General features: G+C 38.0%; 1 protein-coding gene across 29 annotated transcripts in view; it reads left to right on the forward strand.

Annotated features, from left to right (window-relative positions):
- Positions 1 to 14,321, forward strand: part of LOC106028966 (uncharacterized) — a 129,382-nt gene that overhangs the window by 80,679 nt on the left and 34,382 nt on the right. For 27 of the 29 annotated variants that reach the window (XM_063255361.1, XM_063255366.1, XM_063255373.1 and 24 more), the window contains one exon: positions 7,122 to 7,320. The gene's annotated coding sequence lies outside the window, so the exon portion shown is untranslated. Of the gene's footprint in view, positions 1 to 2,870; positions 3,016 to 7,121; positions 7,321 to 9,920; positions 10,133 to 14,321 lie in introns of all 29 variants that reach the window. The other 2 variants (XM_063255367.1, XM_063255375.1) reach the window with 2 other exon arrangements.

The raw sequence follows: 14,321 nt of genomic DNA on the forward strand, positions 1-14,321 counted from the left end.
GAGCATTTGAATATGATGTATAAGTAATTGCCTTCTACCTTGATCCAATTTCTACATTGTCAGAATTTAGGGATAGAAAGCGACATCCACAGAACAGGTAAACAATGCAGAAATGTTCTACGTAGTGTGCCGTCCCAAACTAGCTACGCCTTTGTTCAGTATAGGTGGCCTAATGAACATTTCCTTGGATACCACCATTTCTTAGACACCAACAACATCTGTGCAATTTAAATAGGATGCATGTCCAAGCCCGAAAGCACATAGGACACAATTGTCTATTCAGTGTGGTTAAATAGGACAACATCTATCTCTGGCCTTTAATTGGTAAACTCCATGGCCCTAATTGACAATGGATTGTTGCCTTTTCTGATAGAATGCATGACAGAGTCTTGGTGTGTGTGTACTTGTTCAGGATTCTTATGTCCAGAAAGACTTTTCTCAAATTAGACATTTCTCACTAGTTTATCAAACTTGTCTTAAACCCACTTAGTGAGCTCTGCTGTGGAGGCCTTTTATGTTCTGTGGCCTCTTTGCTTAGTCTCAGCCACTCTCAGCTGTGGCTGGGAAGTTAATGAAGTCACCACAGTGCTAGCTTGAGGTCTGCTGCTTTGGAAAACACACCTCGTATGTGTTTGGGTATTTAAATTCTGTTTTCTAGCTTTTAGGGTTTATATCTTCATGGTGCATTCAAGTGCTATGGAAATAAGACCAGATGGATGTGACAACCAGCCATTCGGGAAATTGCGTACACATTACATTTTAGAAAACCAGTGTACATATGTCTATCTGGATGTGTTCATATGTTGGATTATTTTTTGTTACATCCAAATGGTTGGGATTTCAGTGAAGCAGTTACCTAGAATGTCAGCATGTGAATTCCTTTTGGGGGAAGAGCTGTGGCCTGCACTGAGCTATTTGGTCAATGAGGGTTAAGTGAGAGGGCAGAGGAACAACTTTTCTGGATTTTTCTACTTTCTTTTGGTTTTCTCCATAGTGCTCACTACTGCACAACATTCTATTTTTATTTGCTGTCTACCATCCCCCTACAATGTAAACGCTACCATGACAGGAGAGCTTTCTACTACGTAATACTGTAGTGTTTGGCACACAGTAAGCACTCTGTACGTACGGATGAATAAATTAGCTCTCCCTGAGATAATGAAATGGGAGGATTCTCCTTTGTGCTGAAGCTGGCATAACACAAAAATTTTGTTTCCTGAATGATGAATACGCGATTGTGTATGATGATGATGTCTAACATTTAAGTAATATTTATTATGTGCTGACCTCCCTTCCCACCACTTTACATCTAATTCTGACAATAATCCTTTGATTTGGGGCTTGCATTCTCTCTGTTTTACAAATGGGAAAACTAAAACACAAATACTATGTGACAGAGATGCAAACCCACTAGATCTACATTTCAAATGATCAAAATGTAGTCTCCAGGGTTTGAAAATAAGTCATCTCAGGCATTACTCTACCTTTTCAATTAGCAAAAAATTATCCTGTAACCATGATCTATTAGTTCTGTACTATTCTTAAATATGTTATTCAATCCAACCCAGTGGTGCAAAGAATTACTCTCATTCACTCTAAGATACAGAAACCTGTCCAGATGATCACTTTTCCTATTTTGTGTTGCATTCTCCATTGATTTTCCTACTTTCTCATCCTTAATGAAAAGGGAAGAAGAGAAAAGAAAACTAGAAGATTGCTGCTGTGAATAAACACTCGGGTTCCTGCACTAGTTAGGAGATTGTATTAACCTGCCCAAAGTATATTGAGTAGCTAAATGGAAAATTTGGTATTGGGGATTTCATCTTGGCTTGTTCCTAGTTACTTAAGTTCATGCTTACACAAATTACAATAGAGTAATGAAATTTAGGTCTGAAATTAAAATATAAAGCTTTTAAAAACAAAGCTATCTGCTGCTGGAATTTGGGTTAGCTGATAATAAAGTTAGCTGATATACCTGATGACGCAGGCTCTGTTCCATGTGAGTACTAATGAAAAATGGAGAAGCAAAAATGGAATTATAAGTGCCCTAAAAGCAGTCAAAATAATCCCCTGATATAGAGAATAAATACTATGTAGAATACAATTATTGATGTAACTTCAGAAGAATGGCACAATTTTCAGAATAGGGGAACAGGACTGCATCACCGGAGACACCCTATCCTTGTTAGAGTTATGATTTATGTTTCCTTGAAACATTTCCTTGAAACACTTCCTATTATACACCCATCCAGCAGCATTATTTCAAAAGTTAATTTCCCTGGTATCTTCTTCAATCAACCCAGATGCCCAAATCAATTTTCTAACATCATTTCCTTTCCTGAATTAATCAGTTCTATGAAATCTAGTTCAAAATTGAAATATTTTTTATTTGGGTTTATATACTCCTGTTCATTTCTTGTATATAATGTACATTTTTATGTTGTATGATCTCAGTATTATCTGATGTAGTAAATGAATGAGAAAGTGATTTTAAAACATTCAGCAATATTATAAACGTAGTAAAAAAATCTTACTAAATAACAATTTAAATTAAGATAATTAACTTACATGTTGTCCCACATTTCTTTTTTTTTTTTTTGTGATGAGAACATTAAATTCTATGATCCTAGTGATTTTCAAGAATACAGTACACTATTAACTATAAATTAATTATTTTTAGACTGATTCGTCCTAATCATAATTTTGTGTCCTTGGAGTAACAGTTTCCCATCCTCCACCCTCTGCTCCTTAGTAGTTATTCTACTCTGTGGGGTCAACATGTAATTGAGGTCTTTCTGAGCCTGGCTTATTTCATTTAACGTGTCTCTATCCACATTGTTGCAAATGATATGTTTTCTACTTCTTGCCAGGCATGGTGGCAAGTATCTGTAATCCCAGCGCTTGGGAAGCTAAGGCAGGAGGACCGCCATGAGTTTGAGGCCAACCTGGGCTACACAGCGAGACCCTGTCTCAAAAAGAAAAGTCTACTTCTTAAAGGCCAAAGAATATTTCATTGTAGGTGCATATCACATTTTCTTTATTCATACATCTATTGATATATGTAGACTGGTTAATTCCATATCTTGCCATTGTGAATAAGGCAACTGTAAGCATGAGAGTGGAACTCTCTTTTTGAATTGCTAATTTTATTTCCTTTGGATTTACACCAAATAGTGGGATTTCTAGATCATATGGTAGATTGCAAGATCATATGGTAGTTCTATTTTCAATTTTTTGAGGAATTTTCATACTACTTTGTATAATGGCTCTACTAATTTACATTCCTACGAAGAATACACAAGAGTTCTAATTTTTCTATATCTTTGCTAACACGTTATCTTTCATCTGTTTGATAATGACCATTCTGATTGGTATGAAGTGACATCTTATTGTCAGTTTAATTTGCATTTTGCTGGTAATTAAGGATGTTGAGCACGTTTTCATGCATCTGTTGGCCATTTGTATGTCTTCTGCTGATATTTCCATTCAAAGCTCCTTTGCCTTTGTTTTAATTTTTTCTTGCTCCTGAGTTGTTTGAGATCCTTGTATGTTTTGGATTTTAGCCACTTATGTACCTGTTTTGCAGTAATGATTTTCTACTCCATAGGTTGTCCCTTTTCTCTGCTGACTGGTTCCTTTGCAGTGGACATACTTTTTAATTTGATGTGATCTGCATTTGTCCATTTTCACTTTCATTGCCTGTATTTTTGGTGTCCTGCTCAAAAATTATTGCTCAGCCCAGTGTTAGAGAAGTTTTCCCCTCCTCCTCCTTCCAGTTCTTTGACAGTGTTAGTTACCACATTTACGTCTTACTCCATTTGAGCTGACTTTTCTAATGGTGCAGAATATGGTTTAGTTTCACTCTTTGGAATATGGCTGTCAAATTTCCCAGCACTATTTATTGAAAGAGACTATTTTTCCTCCGTTGTGTATTCATGGCATTTTTGTTGAAGGCCAACTGATTGTTAATGGGCTGGTTTACTTGGACTGTCTAACATGTTGCATTGGGCTATGTGTATGTTTTTGTGTAAGTACAGTGCCGTTCTCATGACTACATCCTTGCACTGTATCTTAAAGCTGTATATCGTGATGCCTCCAGCTTTGTTCTTTTTGTTCAAGATTATTTTATCTACTGAGGTCTTTTGTGGTCCTATATGAATCTTTAGATTTGTTTCCATTTCTATGAAAAATGTTATTGGAATTTTGTTAAAGATTTTGTACTGAATCTTTAAATCATCTTTAAAACATCTTCTTTAAATCATTAGTTTGGCATTTTAATATTAATTGTTCCAATCTAGGAACACAGGACATGCTTCCATTTTTGTGTACTTTCTTCAGTTTCTTTCATCAGTACTTTGTAGATTTCAGTGTACTGGTAATTTGTTTCATTGGTTAAATTTATTCACAAATGTTTCTTTAAAAATTTTTATACCTATTACAAATGAGATTTTCTTGATTTCTTTTTTAGATAGTATTTTGTTAGTGCATTGGTGTGCTACTGATTTTTGTATATTGATTTCATAGTCTGTTGCCTTACTAAATTTGTTTAATTCTTACCAGGTTTTTTCTTGCTGTTGTTGCTTTCAAATCTTTAGTGGTTTCTATAAACAAGATCATACTCTTGCAAACAGGGACATTTTAACTTCTTTTTTTCCAATCTGAGTGTTAAGGATTCCATATTTAACTAGTTTTTTTATGAAGAAAAAGCAACCAACTGAATTTTTAAAATCACAAAAGTAAATTGACTTGAAACAGTTTATTTTCATTTTATGCCTTTTGTGTGTGTTTTAAATTCTGAATCCAACTCTAGAACAAATGCATCTGTACATCGTTAATATTAAAACAAAGCCCTGTGAGAAGTTGAAATATTCTTAAGGGAACAAATTGTTAGAGCCTCAAATTCTTTTTGGATGCAGAGAAAAACAAACAAAAACATATTTTACCTTAACATACAACTGTTTTTATACATATGTATTTATTTGATTGAAGGAGCAGGCCCTCCATTATTAGCCATAAGAGCCATTCTCCGAAGCATACAGGCAATCAAAATATTTGGAAATCTTGAAAGCCAAAGAAATAGTAGCTTTTGGTTTATTTACTGGAATGTGTCTTTCTAAATATATCCTTTATAAAACCAGCCCCCGGAGGCAATAAATTGAACCTCTGTAATTCCCCCATGAATGAGGAAAATAAGAATTGAATGATATTCAGCAGGAATGCCCAGAACATGGTGTTTGTCTCAAGATATAGGCTCAAAAAGGTTAAGTGTAAACAGGAAAATATAAACATAGCACCAGTACTCAGTGTATATACAGAGAAGTAAAAATTTCTTTGCAATGCCCTTATCATGCACTCAACTAGGCAATGGATTAGTCCAGAAAGCATACCTATGAGTTTGTCTCTCTTAGTCTTCCCTCTATTTATTATTATGCATCAGTGGTGGGGCTAACATATTGATGAGGCATTCAAGAAATTGATGGGTAGATTGTCACAAAAATGGAGCTGTTAGCACGTGGGCAAGTGTCAAGCAAGGAAAGATAGGTTCAAGACCCATGCTGCACAGCAGAAAGCCAAGGGACACCAACCCAGATTGACTTTCAAACCTCTACAGAACTCACTATTTTGACAAAAGTGCTTCCTTTCCCAATTTTTATGCTGAGAGATCAAAAACACATTTTTGTTAAGTAATTAGTATCACTCAGAAGGTCAAAATGGGGAGAAATTTGAGAAAATCAAGTGCAGTTATTAGAAAAACTCTCTTTGCGTTTTAAATTCTGTATCAAGGGCCATTGAAACGTAACTAATTATTCAAAGGGCTAAAACAGTACACATCCTGTCTAGGTAGCGGTATACTCCGTGTCAATTATTCAGTATGGGGCTTGCTCCAGAAATTCACCCGTGTCAGGTCATTTAAGATGTGGTTAGCAAATCCTTGCTTCCTTTGAATTATATAAAATATTTATGGTTTCCTGTCAGTGTTTGCCAACTTAAATTTAAATTTAAAACCCTATTCTTATGGAAATGAGTTATCATTTTAGGATCTTAGCTTTCTTGACCTTATTGTTTCTAGAGCAATTTGTATCACTCTTTCATAATTCCCTGCCACCATGGAGATAGAACAAGCCATGGTGTTTTGTGACTTCTCTCCTCCAGATCCTCCTTGGGTCCATGCATTCATCCCAATCCACGTAAATGCGAAATGGAGATAGGATGGTAGTTAGCTTATCCAGTCCTAGAATGACAAAAGTATGGTGTCTCCATTAATGCCATTGGGAAGGCAACAGAGCCACCTCCGTAGATCATCTGCTGTGTGCTAGTCGGTTTCCATGTGTACCCTCAAATTCTCCCAGGAACCTCGACAAGTGGACTCTCTCATGACTGTTTTGTAGAAGAGAAAACGGGAAGCATTTGTGTTCTATCAACTTTTCTAAGCCTGTCCAGGCAAGCTTTGAAATGAGGACGGACTCTGAAGATGGTCTTCTTCCTCCCTCAGCACTGTACCCTGCCACCGCACCACCTTGAGAGGCGCTACCCAGTTAAGGCATAGAAGGAGATGATGAAGTTCATGGCCCATTGTCTGAAAACACCAGGTCCCATCCCATTTTTAAACTGAGTCGCCTCAGTCTTCTTGGTCATTGAATGACCAAACTCAGTATTTGGTGCACCATCTAAAAAACCATAGAAAGCTAGATTTAAAAAGCAGAGGAAGGGAGAAAAGGAAAAAGAGAAATATTGCATCCAAGTACATAGTGGAAGCTCTTAAAGGGAAAAAAAGGAAGATAAGTTGGTCTTCCTGCAATATTTCTTGTCTGTTTTAAAGAGAAAGGGGGCAGTGTGGGGTGAAGAATAAATAGAGAACAGCCTTGTGGTGATCATGCGCAAAACAAAGCCAGGCAGAGGGGGTTGGAGGCGATTTCTCTATCTCCCTAGACATTCTCTGAGTGAGACTGCTTTGTTTGGTTTTCAGGCTAAGGTTGTCAAGTGAGAAGTATACGCTAATTTCATATTTTCTCCTCACTTTCTTTTGGGGATAAGTATTTTGGTTTTCCGCTGTTTATTATTTCAAAGACATCTATATGCTAATACATTTTATGCTAATTATGTTCATGTTTGCCCCGCAGGTTATGCTTCGCATCACCCACCAGGGAGGATCGTCTCTCCTGAAAACTTTCAAATTCGATTTTGAGAATTATTCAGAAAAAAGTCAAGCCGTGCTCTTTCCAGCGTAGGAAATCATATGCTCTGGAGGATCCTGTAATTCACAGAAAATGGACTAGGATAACCTTTGGGTTCTCATACTTACCAAATCCTGACAGCCAGGTACCCAAAACATTTAACACTGCAATGTGGAAATGTTGGCTGAATGACTGTAATAAAATCTACTAAGAGTTTTAGGAATCACCAAACTACTATGCTTGATCCAGAGATTAGAGAGAAAAGCTGTTTTCATTCTTCACACAGCATCTGAAGTATGTTAATTGCTTTTCCTGCCATAAATGCCATGTTCCAATCGTACGTCATCCTTTCTTAGCATTATTTCTAGAAAGTTAATTATAATAATATTAAAGTCTGAAACTGAGATTACACTTACGGGAAGAATCAGGCAAAATAGAAATCTCGTATAATAATCTAGCATGATGGTTTCTTGTAGCCTGTTTCCTACAGAGTTTTGTTTTTAATGAAATTATAATTTGTTTTGAGAGCAGATTATCACTTTAAAAAATAGAAGTTAGCTAATTAACCTGTCTTAAAAATATTTTTAGGCATCTTTTTCTGAACATAAATGGAGCTTAAGATCAACTCTTTGACATAAAGCAGTAAAATTTAGATGACCGTGGAGGGTATGCCGCACCTTTCCTGTCTTTGTGAATTGGACTCCTTTTGTTTTATCTCATAGATGTTAAGGGTCCATATCACACCGCTGTGTGTATCTCTCTCCCCTGCTCGGTGCTTAAGAAAAGCAAGATGCCAGACACACCAGGAAATCCATAAATGCAGTCTTAAGCTCATTTTGCACCATGCTCCTCTGCCTGTTCTCTCCACCTTTCAGTTGCTGCACCTAATTTCCTTTCTATTTGTTAAGTGCGTTCCCTGTTAGACCTCAACAGTGACATCAGCAAGAAAGAAGCGCTAGTTTTGGTACTGCTCCTACTAACTCACTCAAATGCCACTTGAGAGCTAGAACAGCTTTGTCAGGAGGAGAGTTTGCTTTCTTGGTTGTACAAAAGAGCTCCCCATGCCAAGGGGGCCTGACACAAAACTAGGCTGTCCCCCAAAAGAAAGCCATCAGAGGCAGCCTGCTTAAGACCAGTGAAAACAGGGTACCTGACATGTTCTGGGACTGCCAACCAGCATTTATGCTTATGGTCATAATCTCTCTATAAATAGGAAGAACCATGGCTAGGGTAAATTGGTTAGAATAAACTTTTGCCAAATGATGATAAAACCTTTTGTTGAAACCTGGTAATGTTTGGGAAAGTCTGTTGCAGTCAATGACCTGCAGTGTTTTATGTGCTAAACCTGTGACCCACCATTATTTTCTTTCTGTTGTACTATTTGCCTGTGATCACAAAATAGCTCCATATTTCCCTTTTAAAGTTGTGTTTGAAGAATGATTCACTGAGCTAATACATTTAGCCTTAATGCAGCCCTGGCTAAGAAGAAATTTTCCTGCTCATCTCTGAGCATAATTCAAAGTTAATTCAAATAGAAAAGCAATTTGTGTGCCATTAGGCACCAGAATTTATTAGGTGCTGGTGAGCCACACGAAGTATTGTCACCTTTGCAAGTTACATTCCACAAGGACAGGAAGGAGGCTTAAAAGCAACCATTAGTTGAGCTCTCCAAGGTTCCTGCAGTGTGTGGATGTTAGCAAACATTTGGTGGACACGGCTCAGTCTACACGAGCAGTGAGATCTGGATTTAACATGGCTCCAGAAATGCTGTGTGCTCAGAGAAGATTGGCACTTTTGGTTCTGGAATGCCCGTGATGCTTTAAAACCTTTAAAATAGTAAGAGCTAGAACTAGATAAGCCTGGTTTGAGTCCCAGCATCAACATCTACTGAATTTCTACCTACATTAATTTTTTTCATTCCCTGAGACTCTTTCTTCATGGATATCACTAGGATAAGAAGAAAAACCCTCATATTTACTTTATTTCCACTGAGTAAGAAGATTACATGAGCGATGTATTTGTATAATGCTGACTCATAGTAAATGCTCAACTAATGGTCACCACTTTTTATTATCATTGTTATTTTTAATAGTAATAATACCTTAAACATTGTTTTGATTGTTGGCATTCTTATTGATATTAATGGTTAGGCAAAAGGTGCACAATATTTCTTCATGGAGAATTTAGGTAGTACAAATCAAGAGATAGCATGTATTAAATACATTTCTGTCAATAAAAGAGAAAACTTAAAAAAAAATAAAGATGTGGGAGCCAGGTATGCTGATTCATGCCTGTAATCCCAGCAATCTGAGAGGCTGAGTCAAGAGGATCACAAGTTCAAGCCAGTCTAAAGATTTAGCACGAACTTGTCTCATAAGAAGAATAAATGAAAGAGTTTGTGCAAAGGTGTTGGATTCAATATCAAGTTCTAGAAAAAGATGAAAGGAAGATAGGTGAGACAGAGACAGAGAGAAAAGAGGGAAATCTCAAATTTTAAATGTGACCCATTGGAAGCCTAGACATCATCACAAAGTTTTATTTACAAATGTTTTTAAAATGCCTAATATGTTGCATAAGTTGAAAAATTTTTAAACACACTAAATTTCACTACTTGTACTTAAATAATATCAGCTATTCACATGATAAAGAAGAAGCAGGGTACTTTAACCCTGCCGGCCGGAAATCCAGAGGTGAGCTAATGAACTTGCTTTTCTGCTTTTCTTTCTGGTACCTGATGTTATGAAGAGCCAGCCTCTGATGGCTTCTTGTAGTGCTGGTAGTGGTGGCCAGTGGATCACAGAACAGTATGAAATCCCAGAGCACAGCACAGTGTGGAGCTGAGCAGAATGAAAAGGCATCTATGCTGGTTGTAAAGCCCTAAGTGAGCAGCCAGGATGTCCTCGTGGTCTCAGACCATCACACCAAAGCATGAAGCAAGTCTCAAGGCTTTAACAAAGGTTTGGCTTTGTTACTGACACAGAGAAGAGTAATAGGTTTGTGTCTGCCACTGAAACACCTGCTCACACCAAGAAAAGTCAGATGTGCACTGAAACTTTGCAGATCTGGAATGCATCATGCCATTCTGTGTTGAGAAGTCAGTTTTGACTTCTAATTTTACACCAGCAAAGACAGAGATTTGCTACCAAGAATTGTGATTGTGTGCAAAGCTCATTTAAAGTGAAAGGAGAATCTTTGGTTCTGCATTTGGAAAGACTCTAGTGTCAATACAGCTTTTAAATATAATGATGTCTTGAGAGTATATTTACATTTCATTTCGTTTTAATCCTTCTTTTGGATTTCTCTTTTTCATGGATCCAGCCTTTAAAGGAAATGCTGACAATCAATGAACATCCATACTCTAGTACACTTTATAGTATTTCATTTTAAACATTCACACATGCCTTCAAATGCAACATCACCTTTCCCAGAGTTTAGCGCACACATAGAAGAGAAATAGCAATTAAAAAGAAATAACCACACTGGAATTGTAGTGATGCTTTCCTAGATTTCATTTCCATTTTGTCAATCTTCCATGGGAAGCTGGTGTAATTTCACTTAAAATGGGCAAGATTTGGCATGGTTCACAGTCACAAGTGAGAGAACAAAATACGGGAGATTTTCATTTATAAGATTGCCTTTCTCTTATCTATGGGTCTTGTCTCCTGAACTGTCTGTCTGTCTCTAGAAAGCAAAGTCAATAAAAATGATTAGAGTTGGCATCTCGCGAATGTACACCCTTAAACCATGAAGCAGTAATGCTGTGCAGGAAATATTTTTTCTGACCTTTTCAAATTGCATCCAACTGTCTTGGGAGTTTCTCAGGGACTGGAGGTAATAAGGTTCAATCCGTTTTACTGTCTGGCTTCAAATTTAGTTCCTCCACAGCTCTAACTTATCTATTCTTTGCATCTTGGCCCTGGCATCCTTTCAGCACAGAAATCCATGCATCTCATCTTTTCCCCTTCTTGGGTTTTTGCTAAAAGATCACACCGTGGAATCTACAACCATGACGACTTTTCACTTACTGCCCCTTTCAAACATAATATATTAGCACAAGAAGATTAGCGAGTGAGCTGTCCTTTGAGAAGCCCTCGTTGAATTTAATTAGCTTCTAGATTTCCTCATATCTTACATCTCAGTTTTTACCTATGTGATTTATGCCTCAGTGACCTTCATTATACAAAATTTTTCAACTTAACTATACTGTGGGTGCTCTAAAAACATGAGACAAAAATATGCAAATTTCTTTTGTTCTCTGGTTTTTCTTCTGTGGATCCAAACACCAGGGACATACTTGCCGGTGAGGAAGGGAGTCACCCGAGTGTGACATGCTAAAGGGATGCTGAGTGGCTTCATTTTTCACTGTGTTCCTTGAAGGAGAACAGAAAACAGAAGCTAGGGACACATTGCCTGACCCCATGAAAGCACTGCTTGTCAGGAAGCCTTGATAAGGAGGTAGAAAGCTTGTCTTACTTTTCATAGCCAGAGCATCTGTGTGCTGAATGTGACTCCTGGTGTTTCCTTATTTGTAGGACACACCACATTCAATGGCATCTTCTGTTTTGTTGCCCCTGTCCATCGCCTCTGTCCCGCCTTCTGCAGGGATTAGAATCTTGGCTGGAATTTTCTGTGGTCAGTGGAGCTTGGAGCCTCTTTCTGGCTTGGCAGGCATGTTCACCAGCAGGTGGCCATGAGTGGGAAAATGTCTTTTTAAAATTGCCCTTTTGAGAAACTGTATTTCTTTGTATACCAATTTCTTGAGTTTGATCATTTATACTTGGCTTGCTAAAAATGAAATCATTTTGAACAATCCAATTTAGGAAGTAGAATCGGAGGACAAGGGAGGATGAACCAACTATTTTTTTAAAAATCCGAAAGAGTGTGTTTTGTTCTTTTAAAGAACAGGGCACACTTAGGCTAAGGTTCCTCTTCATCATGTAGCTTCTGTTTTCTATTTAAAATAGTTTATAAGTACGGCATTACAGGGAAATCAGGAGAGTACATTTATAAGTGAGCAACTATATTTGTCCTTTGAAATATGATTTGTCTTAATAATCAGTCACAGTCCTGATGCCATCCTTTTAAGATTTGGGAATAGTGAGCTGGCATTTTCCTTAGCAAAGATGAAGTATTTTGGCAGTTTTGCAAATTCTAACTCATCCAATGTTTGTAAGGAGCTTAGTGTTTTTATCATCACCATCTGGGAAAGAGAGACTGGTAATTAAAGCAGGTTGGCTTCTTGGGTGGAGCACAGCACATCTGAGAGTGGCTAGTGGAGGTGTATGTGTCTGCACATGTGTGTGCAGGCAGGCGTGAGACTTGTGTGCCAACCTGCACTGCAGGTGAAGAAGCAGCAGCTCCCAAAGCAAATGGATCCCATTTTCTTCTGTGGATGTCATCTCTTAATACATCGGGAACTTGACTCTACCTTGTGACTCTTTCAGCACGTAATCATAACACACGTAGGGTCCCCTTTTATCATTTGTAAGATTAATCATATTTCTTACCCTTCAGGACCCAAAGGCAAAGCAAAGTCAACCTTTGGACTCTCCATGGAAAGCAAAAAGTGATTGGAAGCTGGCGGGAGCATGGAATGAGGCAGGGTTGGGATTGGTTTGGACTGCATGTTTTCCTTTGTGGCGTGTTCTCAGCATCGCCAGGGATTTTCAGGTAGAGAAAGAGAAAGGGAATAAGGTGCCTAAAGTTCTAGGGACAGCACCAGCTGCTTCTGCTTATATCCCAACCATTGGCAGAGTATCGCCTAGGTAACTCATGGAACCTCACTTAATCCTTACAGGAGACCAGGAAGACAGGGACAACTACCCTTGATCTAAAAGGGGCAAACATGAGGCTCAGAGACCTTAAAAACTGAATCTACTTTGAAGTGGCAGGAGGATTATGTGAAGAGAGTTATTTTTATTTGTGTGGAAAGGAGCAAAATCCTTTGTTCTCAGTAGCAATTTGGCTTTCTCTCCTGCTCTTTCTTCTCTTCCTTCATCACCTCCTGCTCCTTTTTCTTACTTTGTTTCTACTTCTTTTTTTCTTGTCCCAAAGAGAGAACAAGGTCAGCAACCTGAGAGAAAGACTGAGTCCTCTAAAGCAGCACAGCCATTTTTTTCTTCTTGGTTATACTTAATTGCATTGTTTCAAAAGTTTAACGAAGGCTGAAGGTTCTCATTGGTGACTTATATTATCAACATACATTTTACTGAAATAATAATACAGGTGGCAGATGATGGCATTATACTTTGTCCTCACAAGTTCACACTGAACCCTGTCTGTCTTTTGTCTGTGTTAATGAATACCCAAGGTCAAAAGGAGGAAACAACAGATTGAGGAAAGCAGCTATTCAAAGATATTTTTGTAGATAATCTTGTAAGAATCTATTTTAGCCAAGTATGGTGTCATGTGCCTCTAATTCCAGTAGTCTGGGAAGCTGAGACAGAAAGATCACAACTTGGTGCCCAGTCTGAGCAATTTAGTGACTTGGTGAGATTGTCTCAAAAATAAAATAATTATTAAAGAAAAAAAAAAGGCTGGGAATGTAGCTCAGTATAGAGGTCCTTGTGAATCCTCAGTGTCACCTAAAAATTTGTTTCTGTATCAGGACATCTATGAAATGAAATTCCTTCTAATATATGTGAGATTTTTTCCCCTTCTCTTTGCCTCAATATCTCTGTTACAAAAATACATTCTTGATTGCCCAAACAGGCTTGTTACTGTGATGTCAGCTCAATGGAGAGAACATGGGAAGGGATTCAGTTTCACTCTTCTGTTGATGCTTAACACACTGCATCTTGTGCTGAGGGAAGGGACTCAGTTATTTATTTGGGGTGAACCAGGCTTCTCAGGTTGCCACCACATCCCTGGTGCTCCTGATACCCCGCCTGATACCCCGCCTGGCAGTACATCATTTGTTCCCAGGCATATCAGAAAACAGGATATTGATTCAAATCTAAGCAGAGGGGTCCAATCTCAAAAGCTGTCACCACTATTCACTGCAACACACTCTTCCTAGAGTGTGTGCTCTGGAAATTCAGTCAACATCGCTCTGTGAAAAACATCCTCCCCGTCCTGGTAACAACTCCAGACAGAACTCCACAGAAAATGCAGCGAGGCTCAGAGCTCTGGAATATGCAGGCATTC

Source organism: Cavia porcellus, unplaced genomic scaffold (genome assembly GCF_034190915.1).
Source record: "Cavia porcellus strain 051 isolate PalLab524CR breed Dunkin Hartley unplaced genomic scaffold, mCavPor4.1 scaffold_8, whole genome shotgun sequence".
Classification (NCBI taxonomy): Eukaryota; Metazoa; Chordata; class Mammalia; order Rodentia; family Caviidae; genus Cavia; species Cavia porcellus.